This window comes from Phascolarctos cinereus, unplaced genomic scaffold (genome assembly GCF_003287225.1).
Source record: "Phascolarctos cinereus isolate Bilbo 61053 unplaced genomic scaffold, phaCin_HiC Scaffold_3;HRSCAF=262, whole genome shotgun sequence".
Classification (NCBI taxonomy): domain Eukaryota; kingdom Metazoa; phylum Chordata; class Mammalia; order Diprotodontia; family Phascolarctidae; genus Phascolarctos; species Phascolarctos cinereus.
Window position 1 is genome coordinate 66,507,752 of NW_027555736.1, and position 17,504 is coordinate 66,525,255.

At 41.2% G+C, this 17,504-nt stretch overlaps 1 protein-coding gene and 1 pseudogene across 9 annotated transcripts in view; both read left to right on the forward strand.

Annotated features, from left to right (window-relative positions):
- Positions 1-17,504, forward strand: part of CELF6 (CUGBP Elav-like family member 6) — a 104,528-nt gene that overhangs the window by 20,408 nt on the left and 66,616 nt on the right. The window lies entirely within an intron of this gene.
- On the forward strand, positions 16,295-17,341 carry LOC110215467 (small ribosomal subunit protein RACK1 pseudogene; annotated as a pseudogene).

A 17,504-nucleotide genomic window follows, 5' to 3' on the forward strand; every position in this document is an offset into this window, starting at 1 on the left:
AGAGGTGTCCTCAGCTAGGGGTATGGCCTTAGAGTCAGTAGCTTCAATGAATACTTATTGTCTACCAAATTAAGTTCAAATTCCTTAGCCTGGAGTTTGTCTAGTCACTTTCTAGTATACACCAAGAGACTTTGGCCTGAGTGCAAAAGAAGCTCTTTCCCTTTGTGTGTCAAGAAATCTGAGGCCCAAACTTTATCTCAGAAACACAAGGAAATTCAGAGTCTGGTTGTATCTACCTTAAAAGACACCATCTCCCCAGTAAGGCTATTCAGTCCTGAAGGCCCCTCTTCTCCAGGGCCAAAATATAGCATTGATTCCTTCTGGATTCCACTCTACTTGGATTTATCTGGGTTTCAACCTTCCGAGCTTAACAAAGTGAAAATAAATATTTAATTATTCTCCTAAATAAAAATCGATGGCTCTGCCGGTCTGCAGAGTAAATGGTGTGGGCTATCAATCTTTCCCAAGCTTGGCCAGAGGGAAGTCATGGGAACAGGCAGGAGCTGTACTAAGCCATGCCCTAGGAAATCAAAAATTAAACATAGGGAGAGGAAGAAAGGAAAGAGGAAAGCAGCTGGTCCCTGATAAGACCCCTAAGCCCAAGGCTTTTCTCCGGCTGTTGTCATTGCAAATCCTAAGTATACCCTTCAGATTTGGCTTCATCTGGAAGATGATATCATGAACTATCTCCATTTTCTTTCAGATTTTGAATATGTTGAAGGCACATTAGGGCAGTGGGAGTAAAAAGATGAGTAAATTTGAGGGACATGTGTGTTGGTCATATGGGACAGGGGGTGTATATATAACTTCATGTGTAAACATGTTAATGGAGGGAGAGGTGACATCCTAAATAGGTGGGTAACAGAATGACTGGAATGTACAGATGCCTCAATAGGAGCCCATGTGTACTATAGGTCTTCCACTGGTTTCATAGTAGTGCCTCCTCGGTGAAGTGGGAAGGGACCAGGCAGACCAGTCTGGTATTTAAGGAATCCCTTCCCTACACCAAGGCCCCCTTTACTGAGCTCAGAGCAGTCCCTCCCCCAGCATCAGGGGCAAAAGAATTTCCTCTCTTCCCATGTCACCCCCTTGCCTTCTCTTTCTGGCTATTCACCTGTGCTAAGGACTAGAGATAACCTTGGACTATTCGGTTCTCCTAACTAGGGGAGGCCTGATTATTGGCTTTTCTTACTTGACAGACATTGCTGCTGAGGCTCAAAGATGAGGCTTCTGAAGCATGGAGACCCACAGTTCCCAGATACGCTGGGTCCAGGTGGTCCCTCTTCCACTTTGCTCTTTGTTCTCATGACAGTCAGTGACACATAAACTCAGATCAAACAGTGCCCCATAACACCCAGGTCAAACTTAGGAATCTGTACAATTTGTCGGGGGCTAAACCCTTAGCATAAAGGAATCAAGGAAACATTTCCATAGGTTTTATCTTCTACTCCCACTGACCTAAAAGCCCCAAAATTTTAAACTTCTACTACCTATCACATGACCAAGATATTTTCTATCCTAGCAATACATTTCTGTAGTATCTTTGACACAAAAGTTTCATCCACTATAGTGAGACCAACTCAAGTTAATAAGCGTTATCGCTAGGGATGGTATGTGTATCCTTCAGATCTGGCTTCTGCCCACCAGGAAGACAGTAGGGCAGAAAATGCTAGTGTGGTCTTCGGCTACATGAAGAGAGGACTAGGCAGATGAGAGTCCTGTTGTAAGCTCCCTGGTCAGATTTCATCTGCAGCATCACATTCACTTCTAGGCGCCACATTTTAGGAAGAAGGAAAGCCCTTGAAAGGCCTCAAGATCATATCAGAGAAGATCATCTAAATGAAATAGAGAAGAGTAACTCGAAAAAGAGAAGTCTTAGTGAGGGTAGAGGTTGAGGAAGGGAGCAGGATAGTTGTCTGCAAGTGTTTGAGTAGAAGAAGGATTAGACTTGTTCTACCTGGCCCCAGAGAACAGAACCAGGAACAGTGGGTAGAAGCTGTGAAGAGGAAAACGCAGGTTTTATGTAAGGAAAAACTGCCCAACAATTTGAACTCTCATGAAGTAGAATTGGCTTCTTCAAGATGTCATCAGTTCCCCTCAACTGGAAATCTTTGAGCAATGACTTTGAGCAATAAGTACTTGTAGAGAGAATTCTTTTTCAGGTATAAATTGGACAGATATCTGGACTGGACAGAGGGCCTCTGAAGGCCCTTTCTACCCTGCGATTCTGTCTATGCTGAGTACCTGCTCTGAAGAGAAGACAAAAACAGAGAAGAGAGGTCTTTAGAAAGTTTGGTTGGAAAGAGAAGTCATAGATGAAATTATTAGAGAACTATATAAGGTAATGTATGCCATGGCATATCCTGAGTATTGTCAGAGGTCAGAGAAGAAAGAAAATGGAGTGGGGAAGAGTTTTTAATAAAGATGACACTTGAGCTGAATGTCAAAAAGGGAAGTGGAAATGTATTTCAGGAGGGGGAAGCAGAAAAGTAGTAGTTAAGCATGGTATGTTTGTGGAAAAGTAAGGTGACCAGCTTTCTGGGAATGCAGGCTATCTGTTAGGGAGTAATGAGAGAGCAGACTGGATAAGGAAGTTAGAGCTACATTGTAAAGGGCCTTGAAAGTCACTCTGGGTCAAGGTAGATTCTTAAGTATTGAACTTCAGCATTCTAAACTTTTTTTCCTCCATTCCTATAAACTTTGCTAATATTTTTCTCACTTCTCTCCCCACCCCTGTCTTAGAGGATGAGGTGGCTCTATTCATTCTCAAAGCTAACCCTCTACCTTATGCCCTTGATACTCTGTCCTCTATGACTTTGCTCTAATAATCATTCCCCCTCTCTCTCTCATATGTCATCATTTTCTTCCCCTCTACTACTTCCTTTCCTTCAGTCTGCAAACATGGCCGGGTCTCCACTATCCTTAAAAAATCAAAACAAAAATCGTTTCATTGAGTCTGCTCCTCCATCAGTCTATGATTCTATTTCTTTTCCCTTTCATTGCCAAACTTACAGAAAAGAAAAATACTCTGTTCATGTCCTCTCCACCAAGTCACTTCTCAACCTTCTATATTCTTATTTCTATCCCCAGATGTCTCCAAGGCAGCCGAAATCAATGACTTTTTTTGTCATCCTCCCTGATCTCTCTGAAGCATTTGATACTTTGGCCTACTGTTACCCCTCCTTCTTCTTGCCTCCTTTGGCTTCTAGTGACACTGTGCTCTCATTTCTTCTCCACTTTCTCTGATGACTCTGCCTCTGTCTCCTGCTCCTAAAAAGTGAATTCTCTCAGGGATTCCCTTAAGTCCTCTCTTCTTTTTTCTCTGTGATCCTTCTCTTTCTAATCAAACCTACTTCCATGCCTTCATTGCTCACTTATATACAGATGAATTCTAGATATTTATCCCCAACATCTCAAATGTTCAGTTGCAGATTTCAAACTGCTATTTGGTCCTCCCTATTTGGATGTCTTGTTGGCACCTCAAACTTAGGATATCTAAAGCAGAACTCGTGTTTTCCCTCCTTAACCTATTGATGGCACCACTAGCCTCTCAAGTATCTCAGATTTATAACCTTGGGATCACCTTTGTTTCTTCTGTCTCCCTTAGCCCACACATTAGATACATTTCCAAGTCTTGTCATTTCAACCTCCACAATATCTGTCCCAAAAGATACCTGTAGAATAGTGGATTCCAAGTCAGAAGGGGTCTTAGAATCATGCAGACCAATCTTCTGCCCAGTGCATAATCTCTTCTAAAGAATTCTTTGAAAGGTAGTCATCTGTTCTCTTCTTGAACACTTTCATTTTTGGGAAGCTCACCACTTCATAAGTTAACCTGTTCTTTAATGCAGACAACTTTAACTATTAGAAAAGGTGTATGAAATGTGTGTGTGTGGGGGGGGTTATTTATGTGTAAGAGAGAATATCTGGATTTTTTCCCTACCTTTCCACCCAACTTTCTGAGCATTCCTTTCTCCTTCCTTTCCTTAAGTCTTAAGTCCCTGGAAATTATCCTGTCATCATCAGCAATCTCCCATTCATGGATCTTTTGGCTAGACTATAGAAAAGCTAATTGGTTGCTTGGGGTGTCTCCTTTGAGAGAGGAGGAAGAGAGAGAAAGAAGCTAGCGAAGCAAAGCCCTGGAAAACACTGACGGGTACTTTAACCAGCTCTTAATGAAGTGAGGATGCCTGCCAGGAAGAAATCATTTAAAAAGTAAAATGAAATTGAAGAGCATCTGTACTGAATGGCAGGTCATAATAATAATTCATATTTATATAGCACTTTATGGTTACAAAGCACTATACACACATTCTCTCATTTGATTCTCACAAAAACCCTGTGAGAGTAGCGCAATTATTAGCACCCCCATTTTACATGATGAAGTTCAGAGAGATGGAGTGATTTGTCCAAGGTTACATACCTAATGAGTGGCAAAGCTCAGAGTCAAATCTAGATCTTTAGTGTACTAGAACTCTCACTCCACACCAGGACCTCTGCCACACCAGGAGTGTGATGAAACCAGTGTTTTTCATCCAAGCTCACCAGGGCTTTCTGGTGAATGCTGGAAATGGAATGATTAAGTTTAGGAAGCCTGGTGATTCCTCCCAGGCATCTTATACTCATACTTGCTGTGATTTATCAGATGTTATTTCAAAGCCATATAAATGTTGGAGGTCCCAACTGCCCATTTTGTCCACCTCACCAGTGTTCATTTGTGTACATAAGGCCTTTGTGGAAACCCTTATGGGTTTATACATGCTCATTATGCTGCCCTAACAATGCAGAGACCCAGGAATGAGGGAGTTGTTCCAATTGAAATGGATTCATCTTCACTGAGATTATAAGATTTATAGTTCAGTAAAGTATTTGACTGTCTCTCAAGTTGTTTAATAATAAGATGAAGAAATTTTGTGTAGGTGGGAGTACAATTAGGTAGATTTGAAACAGGTTGAATAGCCGGTCCTAAAAGAGTAATCATTAATGGGTCAATGTCAACATGAAGGCATATCCCAGTGATCTGTCCTTGGTGCTTCACTCAGTCAAGGGAGTGAGATCAGGACCACGGATGGCTACATTCATATCCATGACTTGGATCAAGACATTATTAAAGAAAGGGAATAAGCTGTTATTAAGTGCCAGCTATATGCTAGACACAGTAGTAAGCACTTTACAAATATCTCATTTGATTTTCTCAACAACCCTGTGAAGTAGGTACTATTATTATTCTCATTTTACACTTGAGGAAACTGAAGCAGACAATGGTTAAGTGACTTGTCCAGAGTCACACAGCTAGGAAGTGCTGAGGACAGATTTAAACTCTAGTCTTCCTGACTCCAGGCCTAGATCTCCAGCCAATGTGCCATGTAGGCATGTAGCTGCCTCAAATTTTCAGATGACAGGAGATTAGGAAGAATAGCCAACACATAAGAATCAGAATTCTAAAAGAAAAAAAAGAATCAAATCAAATAAGATGATATTTAATAGGGATAAATGTAAAGTTCTAAGTTTAGGATAAAAAATTCAACTTCATAAACACACAAGATGTGGGGAGAAGGGAGGCATGGCTAGATGACATTTCTTGTGAAAATGTCCTGAGATTTTTAGTGTACTGAAAGCTCATTGCAAGTCAGTGATGTGACATGATTTCTCCAGATGTTAATACAATAATTAAGAGTCATACAGTTCAGGATGAGAGAATTAATAGTTCTGCTACACTCCATGTTTGGTGAACCACATTTAGAGTTCTGGTTTCCACATTTTAGGAAATATATGGGTAATATGTCTACAAAAGGATAATCAGGCTGTTGAATGGATGAGTGAGCATACTCTATGAGGTTCATTTGAAGGAACTGACAATATTTATCCAGCACAGGCAAAGATGTAGGAAAGACATAATAGGTGTCATTAAGACTTTGAAGAGCTATTATATGAAAGGATTCGACTTGTCTCGTTTGGACCCAGAGAGTAGAACTAGAAGTAATTGATATAAGTTGCAGAGAGACAGGTATAGTAAGTATTGGTCCAAGGGAAAAGTTTCTTAATAATCAGAGCTGTCCCAAAGTGGAATGGGCTGTCATAGGTATTAGGAGGTTCTCCATCATTGGAGATCTTCAAGCAAAGGTTGGATGATCTTGAAGATATTGTAAAAAGGGATTTTTCTCATACATGGATTAAATTAGATGGCCTTTGAAGTCTCTTCTGATTCATGGAAGGGATACTATCATAGGATTTAGAGCTAAAAGGGAGCTTAACAGATCACCTAGTCCAACTCCCTCATGTTTAAATGGGAAAACTAAGGTTCAGAGGAGTGGTTTCCCCAATGTTATGCAACTACTAAGTAGCAGACTTCATGTTGAAATCACCTAACTCCTTTCTCTCCAATGTTCTTTTCACTATTTTATGCTCTCACTTCCTTTTCTTCTGGTCTATTTCCCCCCACCCCTTGCTTATATGAGATAAAAGATTAAGGAGTTTTACACCTTCCTGTTTTAAGGTACTCATTCTTTTCATTGTAAGTGTTATTTTGTTTTTATTTTCTTACGTAATTGTGCTCCTTAAAGTCTAAATCAATGTTTCTCTAGGTCTTTGAGAGTTTCTGGGATAGCCTACCCTACATCACCACTTTTGCATAGGGATAAAAAGATTAGGGAAGGTGGAGGGTGTCACAGTTTCTACACTGTTGCTTTTGAAAATGGGAGTGGTAATCATGCTAACCCTTTCATTTGTATGGCAATTTGTGTGTTTGGAGCAGTGGAAAGAGCACTGGATTTTGAGGCAGAGAACCTTGGTTTGAATCCTGGCCTTGCTACTAATTACTTGTGGACATTGGACAGGTCAGTTAACCCCTCTGAGACTTGGTTTCCTTATCTGCAAAATGAAGGTGTTAACTTGATGATCTCTAATGTTCCTTCCAACTCCAAATCTATGAACCTGTGACCTCATTTGGTCCTGATAACTACCTTCCATGAAGTAGCATGACATACTGGATAAAAGAACAGCCTTAACATGTGGAAAACATGGGTTCAAATCCTGTATCTAAGAGATATTGACTCCATGGTCAATTATTTTCAAGTCAAGCAATTTTCATTGCCCCATGAAGACTTTCTATTACTAGAAGTTACAGATGAATTACTGAGCTGAATTGGTCAGAGGTGTTTCCACACCAATGTTCCCTGCCCTGATGAAACCATGGGTCCAGGTCAAGGAAAAAAAAACCAACAATACCCTCTAAGTCAAAAAGGGCATTTTAAAGATTAGGAAAATGAGTCTTTGAAAGGTTAAGAAACTTTGCCAATAGAACACAATTCAACAACAAAATCTATTAATCACTTACTACTGTACATGTGACAGATTAGACCCAAACCTCTAGGACTACATTTTTCACAGTAGGTTTGACAGCACCCAACACACCTCCCCAATTCTATGAATGATGCCAAGCCCACTAAGACATACCGTCAATCAATTCAACAAATATCTATTAAGCAACCTATTCTATGCAGGGATAGGCAATGAACTACGAATATGTAGACAGGACTGTCATATCCTGGTTATTTGTTTCCTTTTTTACTAATTGACCTTATTTGATTAATTGTTTTTGTGTATAAAAGTCTGTCTCCCCCTGTATTAGGGGTCCAAGCCTAAGCTGAAGAGGTCTGGTCCCGGCTTTGTTAGGCAATTGGCATGTGCTGCTTAATAAATCAATATGCTAGAAAGATTGAACCTTCGTTCCCTCAGTCATTTCATCTTTCACCAGCCACAGGACTCAGAACCTACTCTCAAGGAATTTATAATCTAATAATGAGGGAAAGAATTCGGACAACACTAATGCAGAGGAGTTTGGGTTCCTCAGGATCCTGGGAAATTCAGTATTTCCTGAAGTCCTCTTAGGGAAAAGATTTCATCTGCTTAGTCCTTCCCACTGATGGACTCATGGGGAGATGACTTCAAAGACAAATTCTAAACCCCAATGGCCCGAGTGGCAAATCTAGCCTTGTGAAAACTGATCATCTCCTGTCCTGGCCACTTCTCAGTGAGAATCTCTCAGCCAGTCTCTAAGCACATGAAAATGGATCATAAGATTTAAAATTAGAAGGGATTTGACATCTCCTCTAGTACAACCCCTTCATTTTGCAGCTGAGGAAACTTAGCTCCAAAAAAGTGAAATGAATTGCCCATGATCACATGGGCAAGTTGCAGAATCAATATTTAACCCAGGACTCCTGACTACAAGTCAAACATGCTTTCTATTACTCAATCAACTATGAATCAGTCTTTTCTCTGTTCCTATTGTATCCTGAACTGTGTACTACTGGGGAACTGTAAACTCTGGGGAAAACAAAAAGAAAATATAGTCTCTGTCCACAAGGGCTCAAAATCTAATTAAGGAGACAAGACTCTTACAAATGAAATAACTAGAGAAGAATATAAGACAAAACAGAATTCAATGCAGATTTATTAATCATGTACTTTAAGTGCTGGAAAGGTTGTTGGGACCAGAGATAACTGTGGCCTAGGGTGGCCAAGGGAAGCTTCATGGAAGCTGTAAAATTTTCTCTGAGCCCTAAATAATGTATAGAGTTTGTACAGGTTGAGAATGTTTAGCATCCTAGATGAAGGGGATAAAATAAGCAAAGTCATGGAGGCAGGTGTGAGAATAGTACGTGTAGTACCTTAATGCAAGGAGGTTGGTCTGATTGGAGTAGAAATTCTTTCTGAGGGTGTAGGTGAAGTTATGAATGGATAAATATACAGGGTGTTTGTGGGAAACCCTGAATGTCATGCAGAGAAGTTTAGACTTTCTCCAATAGATAATGAGGAATAGTAAAAAGTTCTTGAGTAGAGCAACTAACAGTGATAACATAAACAGGCCTCTTAGGTTATTGTGAGCTGAATGAGCCTTCCCCTCTACACTTCCTTCGCCAAGCCGAGATTCCAAATACTGAGTGAGGTTACCTGGTAAAATCCCTAGCTACAAACCTATCCCCCTTTACTTATTACTCTAATCTTTCCCCATTACTGGTGGAGTTAGGGCTCATGACTCCTTAAGTACATATAATGGGAGGCAGGTAGGTTAAGGGTCATAGGTAAATAAAACTGAGTCCCAAGTGGTTCCAATTTCTCTTACTCCTAGAAAAAGTCTCTTAACTGTTAAGAGAAGAGGCTGTTGGAAATGATGACACTATAACATTACAAAGGCATTGCAATCTAGGCTGGGAATTCCCAAACTTAGATTGACACTGCCTAGCTGGGTAACAATACTACTTTCATTACTTACCTCACAGGGTTGTCGTGAGGAAAGCATTTTGCAAACCATATGGAACTACATGTGCAATATTATTAATTGTAGTTATTGTCAGTGTTATTATCCCAGCTCCATAATAACTAAGTTGTGATCTTAAAACATTCACTTAAATGCCCCAGTTTCTCCATTTGTCAAATAGGAATGATAATACCTGTTGTATTATTTCACAAGATTATATCTAATGAGAAAAAATGAAAGTTCTTTGATGAATGTAAAACAAACTCAAAGAGTTATTTAATTAAACTTAATCCAATTTAACAAATGTATATTTAGCGCCTACTATATACAGAGCACTGTGTTAGTTAGTTTGGGTAGGAGTGAGGGTATCCATATTCACTTAGAGCTTGTAGTCCATTAGAAAAACATGATAAATATCCTGTTAACTATAATGCAAAAGTGTACATTTATTACAGAGGTGTAAGCATGATGCTATGTGAGGGCCAAGGGTGAAAGGTGAGTGTTGACTAAGCAGATGCAAGGTGAAGTTTCATAGAGGAGATGGAATTTGAGGTGTACTTTAAAGGAGGAATAGGAATTTAATAGGCAATGGAGGAAGGGCATTTAAGGCAGAGTGGGCAACATGAGAAAATTCAGGGATATGGGGTTTGATTATCATATTAGAATCTGGGATAGATGTCAAGAAGCAGAAATTTATTTTTGATGGTAGGATCCAAAGAGTTATGGAAATTTGATCCAGAGCAGGGATTAAGAGCAGGGAGGGGATTGTGCTGGAGCTAGACAAGGAAAGCAAGGAAGGGGGTGGGGTGGGGAGGGAGGAGATAATATCCCCGAGGACTGGAGAACACACATCAAATTCTAGGGGAGGTATCAGGATGATAGACAGCCACCTCAACACTCCCTTTTTTCCCCACAGATTCTTTTCCACCAGATGGGTTATTTTACCTTTTGCCTTTCCTAATCCCAAAAATCAATGCAAATACTCATTTCAGAAGCCTCCTCTCCCTCCCCAATGCCCCTCCCCCACCTTCTTCTCCAATTCCCCAGACTCCACCCCATTTCCCTAATATACTACTTGGATGGAACAGCATCTCCTAGTGGAAAATTGTTGTCCCTACAATAACTTCATTCCCACTAAAGTGTAAGGAACTGTTTCCCCAAGCTAAGGAGGGGTGTGCCTTGCAAAAGATGTGATTGGAGAGGATCTAAAGATGGAATTACAGTCTCCACAACAGAGCTGGTAGGAAAGATACTTTTGATCACTTTAACAAGGATTTATCGCATGTTTACCTATGATGTTCTGGCCACTGTACTAAAAACAGAAGATACAAAAAGAAACATAAAATAGTCCCCTGCCCCGAAGCAGTTTATATTCTAATAGAGAAAACAATGTGTGTGTGTGTGTGTGTGTGTGTGTGTGTGTGTGTGTAGTCATTTGGGGTGGGTGTGTACTAGTACCTGAAGGGGAATAAGAAAGGCTTCCTATGTGATCTGAGCCTTGAAGGAAATGAGGTGTTCCAAGAGGAAGAAATGCATTCCAGGCATGGGGAACAGTCAATGCAAAGGCGCAAAAGTTGTGTGTGTGTGAAGATCAGCAAGAAAACCAGTATAACTGGATTGTACAGTGCCTGTAGGGTTATTATTTGTGAGAAGATTGGAAAAGTAGCAGTCAGATTGGAAAGACCTTTGGCTTAGGTTAAGAAAAGCTTTGAAAGCCAAACACAAGTTTCTATTTTTTCCTAGGGGTAATGGGAAGTGACTGGATTTGGGTGGTGGGGGTAAAGTGGTCAGATCTGCGCTTTAGAAAATTCGCTGTAGGGGTAGTATAAAGGGTGAATCGGAGTAGCGAGAGGCTGGAGGTAGGAAAATCAAATAGGCCATAGCAACAATCCCAGCAAAAGTCTTCCTCTCTCTCTACTTATCACATTCCATAAAGCCTACATCACCATGTGATGACTGAGGCTGGAGAGTTGGGCAGGGCAGCACTCTAGGGTGAGATACAAAGGGAAAAAACCAACAGTAAGGATTAAAGGTCCTAGTTAGCTCTTTCAGTTCCTAGATGATGGGCAGCCTGACCAGATGGATCTCTGATTGCCTCAGCTGCCTCTGGCCCTTAAATTCTTCAATCTGTCTTTATCCTGATATAAAAGGTAAATCATACTGTTTGTGATTAATTAATTCAGGGAACAAGAGGCCAGAGCCAGGGTGACAGTAAGGAGCCTCTAGCCAGGCTTTCCCACTTCGAAGCTCTTTTTCTGTCTCTCTTTGCTCACTGTATTACTTTCTCTTTTATCTCCCTTCCCCCTCTGACAATACATCTATGTCACTCTTTCTCTCCAGCTCTCTCACTGTTTCTATCTCTCATCCTCTCTCTTCCTTCCTCCCTTCTTTCTCTGTTTCTGTTGTCTCTCTTTCTCTTTGTGTAGCTGCCTGTCCTGCTTTGTGTCTATTTCTCTCTCTGTTCTTCCCTCCCTCCCCTCTCCCCCCCTCCCTCCCTCCCTCCCTCCCCTCTCCCCTTCTCTCTGTCTCCTTTTGTCTCTGTTTCTGCTTCTCTGTCTCTATTCCTGTTTCCTGTCTTTTTTTCTTCCCACCCCTCCTCTTCTCTCTTATCCTCTTTTTTTCCTCTCCTCCCCCCTCCCCCACCTTCTCCCTAGGACAGGTGTCACAAGACATTAGCCTCAGGCTTTTACTCTGCCTGGAGGCGCTCCTTCCCCTGAGGCCTAGTGTAATTAACACTACAGTCTCCACCCTTCCCCCCTCCCACCCTGGGGCTAATTAATAATGATACCTTGGCTCTACCCAGAGGAATGTCTTTAGTCTGAAGATATGAGGGTTTATTTGCTCCAGACTTCAGTCATCTGGGGTTACAGGGGCCTTCAGCTGGGGTGGCAACTTGTCCAAGGTCACATAACAAGTGCCTGACATCTGTGGTGTTTTGGAAAGAGTGCTAGATATTGGGGTCAAAGGACCCTAGTTTAGAATATTATCTCTGCTACTTATTGCCCATATGACCTTGAGCAAATCACTTATCCTCTCTCAGCCTCAGTTTCTTCATCTGTAAAAAGACCGGGATAGTCCTAGATGGCTAAAGGCCTTTCCAGCTCTAAATCTATGTACCTGTGAAGAAGACAGCATCATTTTCTATTAGTGAAGTGCACTCAATTTCCACTCTCCCTGGTTGTATCTTGTGTCTGGGAGCAGAGCCATAACTAAGGTGGGAGTAATAGTAGTTCCCCTTCTCTGCCCCTCCCCACACACCCTCCTCCCAACAAACTGAGAATGTAAAAAAATTAACACATAGACTCCTTCTGTAGAGAAGAATGTGAGTGCCTGAATTTTGGATAAGGACAGTAAAAAGAGGCTTCTGTTTAAAAGGGAAGAGCTTCTGTTTGAAGGTTTTGTGTAAATGGTATACAATATGTTCTTTAAAATTGTATTGATTAATATCTTTTTTTTACATTCTCCCTCAGCTACCCAAAAGCCATCTCTTATAACAATTTTTTTTAAAAAGAGACAAAAAAAACAATTCAGTAAAATAAATAAACACATCAACAGAATCTGGCAGTATATGCAGTGTTCCACACCCATAGTCTGCAACTTCCACAAAAAAAGAGAGAAAAGCCTCATTTTCCCATTTCTTCTTCTGGTCCCAGCTTGATTATTATGATTACCCAACATTGTTTTCATTTTCCCCCCATTTAAACTGTTGCAATTATTGTGTATTTTGTTTTCCTAGTTCTGTGTACTTCACTCCGCATTAGTTCATACATCTTCCTTAGATGTTGTAACGTATTCAGACACATTAATTTCAATGACAGATAATATCCTGTTTCGAATTTAGGAGATAAATCTTTAAAAGTTGCCTGAAAGGATAAGAGGTTAAATGACTTGTCTATAGTCACAGAATAGTAAGCATTAGACATGGAATTTGAACCCAGTTTTTCCAAGTCCAGCACTCTATGCATTATACTACCAAGTTAACAGATAGTTTTATTCTTGTACTATGCATAAAGAAGAATTATCTTGGGGCAGCTAGGTGGCGCAGTGGATAGAGCACCAGCCCTAGAGTCAGGAGCACCTGAGTTCAAATGTGACTTCAGACACCTGACACTAGCTGTGTGACCCTGGGCAAATCACTTAACCCAACTGCCTCACCCTCCCAAAAAAAAGTGTTAAAAAAAAGAATTATCTCCAAATTGGAAAAAAAAATAGGACAAGAATGGTTGAAGAAACTGAAGCCCAAGAAAGATAAGATTGCAAAAGGACATTTAGCTACTTCAAATGAATTGAGGGCCCCAGGTCTAGATTAATTACATCCCAGGGTACTAGAAGAACTTACAAAATGACTACAGAACCACTGTTGATAATATGGGAAAAATCATGGAGAATGAGAGAGGTTCCAGAAGATTGGAGATGGGCAAATGCTTCACTTTTCCAAAGAAGGAAAGAGGAGATTGATATCAATACCTGACAAAATTTTAAAAAGGACTGAGTGATTTATGAGCACTTAGAAAAGTGACCACTAGGCTCCAGCATGGATTCATTAAGAATGAGTCATATTAAATCTATCTCATTACCTCTTTAATGGAACTACTAGATTAGTAAATATTATTAAATATTAGTAATTGCTGTAGACTGTTTTTATTTCAACAAGGTTTCTTTTATAAAGTCTCTCATTATGTCCTTGTAGACAAGGTTCAGTCATATAGCATATATGGCATATAGTTAGGTAGATTTGTAGCTGGTTGAATATTCCTTAAAAGATATGACAACAGGGGCAGCTAGGTGGGGAAGTGGACAGAGCACCGGCCTTGGAGTCAGGAGGACCTGAGTTCAAAGCTGACCTCAGACACACGACACTTACTGGCTGTGTGACTCTGGGCAAGTCACTTAGCTCCGATTGCCTTACTGAAATGCAAAAAAAAAAATGACAACACCAATAACCTCATTCAACAACCCTCTGGACATTAATTCAAAGCAAGGAAAAAGGCAAAGCAAAACCAGCAACATTTATTAGGCACCGACGCTGTGCCATATACTGTGGTAAGTGCTGGTAAAGCAGGTAGACACATGCTACAAAGGTATTTGCCATTGATTGTAAAGAAGATTCAACACAGAGTTGGAGACAGAGATCCCCTGCAAATGATGATGTCCTCTGGATGCTCCCACTTGCACACCACAAACAAGAAATTATACAGGAGATGTGGTATGCAAGATATCATCGAAGAAATGTGTAATCAAAAAATAAGATAGGCTGGTAACATGATAAGAGCAGAGGATGATGAAGATGATGATGATATATCTCTTTAAAGTTCGCAAAAAAAATAAAGCTTTACATATGTTATCTCATAAATGATGCAAACACCAAGTTCATTGTTAAGTGAGTATTCTTGAGATGTCAAGAGAATTTGAAGAAAGCCCTGAGCATATTGGGTAAACTTATGAAAGGACTTGGACAAGAAGCACACAGCATAGAAAAGCATGGAGGGGTTGCAATCCACATCACTTGAGGGAATGCCCATATCAGTGACATCAAAGACCCATTGAAGACTTTATCCATTTGACCATATCGAGAGAGTGTTGAACATTAAAACTATAGGAAGTCATCATGGTCTTTATATCCCTAGTGGGTAATTTTTTATTAAGCTGAAATCTGCCTCCCTGTAACTTCTACCAGAATCAGTCTAATATTTTGTCCAAATGACAATACTTCAACTATTTGAGACTAGTGGTCATGTTTCTACCCAAGTCTTCTCTTCTCCAGGCTAAATACAATGAATACTTGTCTAACTGATTAATGGAACCATGTTAGCCTGAAGGTAGAGCCTAGTAGCATGTATTTGTTCCTATGCAATTCAGTATTTTTAATTAATGACATGAGTGAATGATAGCTCAAAATTTCAGGACAAATTTAAACAAGACAGTATATTGGATGGGGGGAAGGGCAGCTAGGTGGCACAGTGGATAGAGCACTGGCTCTGGAGTCAGGAGGACCTGAATTCAAATCCAGCCTCAGACACATAGCATTCACTAGCTGTGTGACTCTGGGAAAGTCACTTAACCCCAATTGCCTCAGCAAAAAAAAAAAGAGAGATGGAACTCATCATAGAGAGAATCTTGGGGGGTCATTAGAAGAATTTTGCAGCTTCTCTAGTTCACTGGAGAGCCCATATTATTGTGCACTTGAAATACCTGTCTAATATATGGATGGATGGATAGATGTATAGCTATGTGTATATGTCATAGGTTGTTTATCCAACTACAACATAGTGAGGCACATTTGTGAGGAACTATAAGGAATACAATAGCTTCCCTGTTCCACTAAGAGGAATTACCACCTTTTTTTGATATGTCATTTGGGATTCCCCACACCTTCCTATGTCTAAATTAAGAAAGGAACATATGTGGCCAAAGCAACTCCTGACTCTGGCATTACAGGGCTCTGATGTCTTTCTCCCCTTGTGAAGTCTTTATGTTGCTCCCTCTAGGTGCCCTATCTCTGCTAGGTGAATCCCGCAGCTGAATTCTCCAAAAGTCAATTCCCACCTTCTAGGGATAATTCTCCTTTGAATCTATGGTCAATCTCTTCTGTGTTGTCAGAGGTCATCCTACTAGAGCCACTTTCTGTGTCTATGTCTAACTGGAAAATATATTCCTCTGCTACCTCAAAAGATTCTGTGAATTCTTTAGAACTGATGAACTATTTAACTGCTGACTAGGATATCTCCTATTGAACAAGCAGTTCTACTGCTGCTATATCATGGCCAAAGTGGGGGGAAAGGGTGAGAGAGAGAAATCCCCTCCTCAGCCCATCATGCCCCCACCAATACCCTGCCCCTGCTGTCTTCTGGTCAAACTCTGCAAAGCTGCTTCAGCTCTATAATCATCAGAACAGACTTAATCTGGAACTGTTCCATTTTTAGGAGTCACCTGGTGAGGTGGCCAATCTTTCCCACCCAACAGCCAAGCTTCCCTTCTACTTAACTAAAGGAACTCACGCTTTTCTTGCTGGGCTCCTGGCATGAAGGAGAGCCGGCTGGTCTCTCTCCATGCAATCTGGATCCGTCCTTCCTCCCGGAGCAATCCACCGAGATCTCGTCATCATGACTGAACAGATGACCCTTCGGGGTACCCTTAAAGGCCACAATGGCTGGGTGACCCAGATCGCCATGACTCCCCAGTTTCCAGACATGATGCTGTCCGCCTCCCGAGACAAGACCATTATCATGTGGAAACTTACCAGAGATGAAACAAATTATGGAATCCCCCAGCATGCCCTCAGGGGTCACTCACATTTTGTTAGCGATGTGGTCATTTCCTCTGATGGCCAGTTTGCACTCTCAGGCTCCTGGGATGGCACACTAAGACTGTGGGATCTCACAACTGGCACTACCACCAGGTGCTTTGTTGGTCACACCAAGGATGTGCTGAGTGTGGCCTTCTCTTCAGACAACCGCCAGATTGTCTCTGGTTCCGGGATAAGACTATCAAGCTGTGGAACACCCAGGGTGTCTGTAAATACACTGTGCAGGATGAGAGCCACTCAGAGTGGGTGTCCTGTGTCGTTTTTCACTCAGTAGCAGAAACCCCATCATTGTCTCTTGTGGCTGGGACAAGCTGGTCAAGTTCTGGAACTTGGCCAACTGCAAACTGAAGACAAAGCACATTGGTCACACAGTTACAGTTTCTCCTGATGGCTCTCTCTGTGCCTCTGGAGGAAGGATGTTGTGGGCCCTCAATGAGGGTAAGCACCTCTACACTCTGGATGGTGGTGACATAATCAATGCTCTCTGCTTCAGCTCCAATCGATACTAGCTCTGCGCTGCTACTGGGCCCAGCATCAAGATCGGGGACCTAGAGGGCAAGACCATTGTGAATGAGCTTAAGCAAGTGATCAGCACCAGCAGCAAGGCTGAGCCTCCCCCGTGCACTTCTTTAGCCTGGTCTGCTGATGGCCAGACCTTATTTGCTGGATACACAGACAACTTGGTACGGGTATGGCAAGTTACCATTGGCACTCGGTAAAGGAGTCAACCATAACTCAGATTTTGAAATAGAGACCTTAATTTCTGCCTTTTGGGGAAAAAAAAAACTAAAGGAATTCACACTTCATAAAGGGATTACTGGGTGTGGCCACTTCTTAACAGTTAAACATCTTCTTATCTGCTTTTCATTTTCTGGGATTATGTTCTGGGATTTCTAGGCTGCTTTCTGACCAGCTCCTCTACATCAATATTGTACC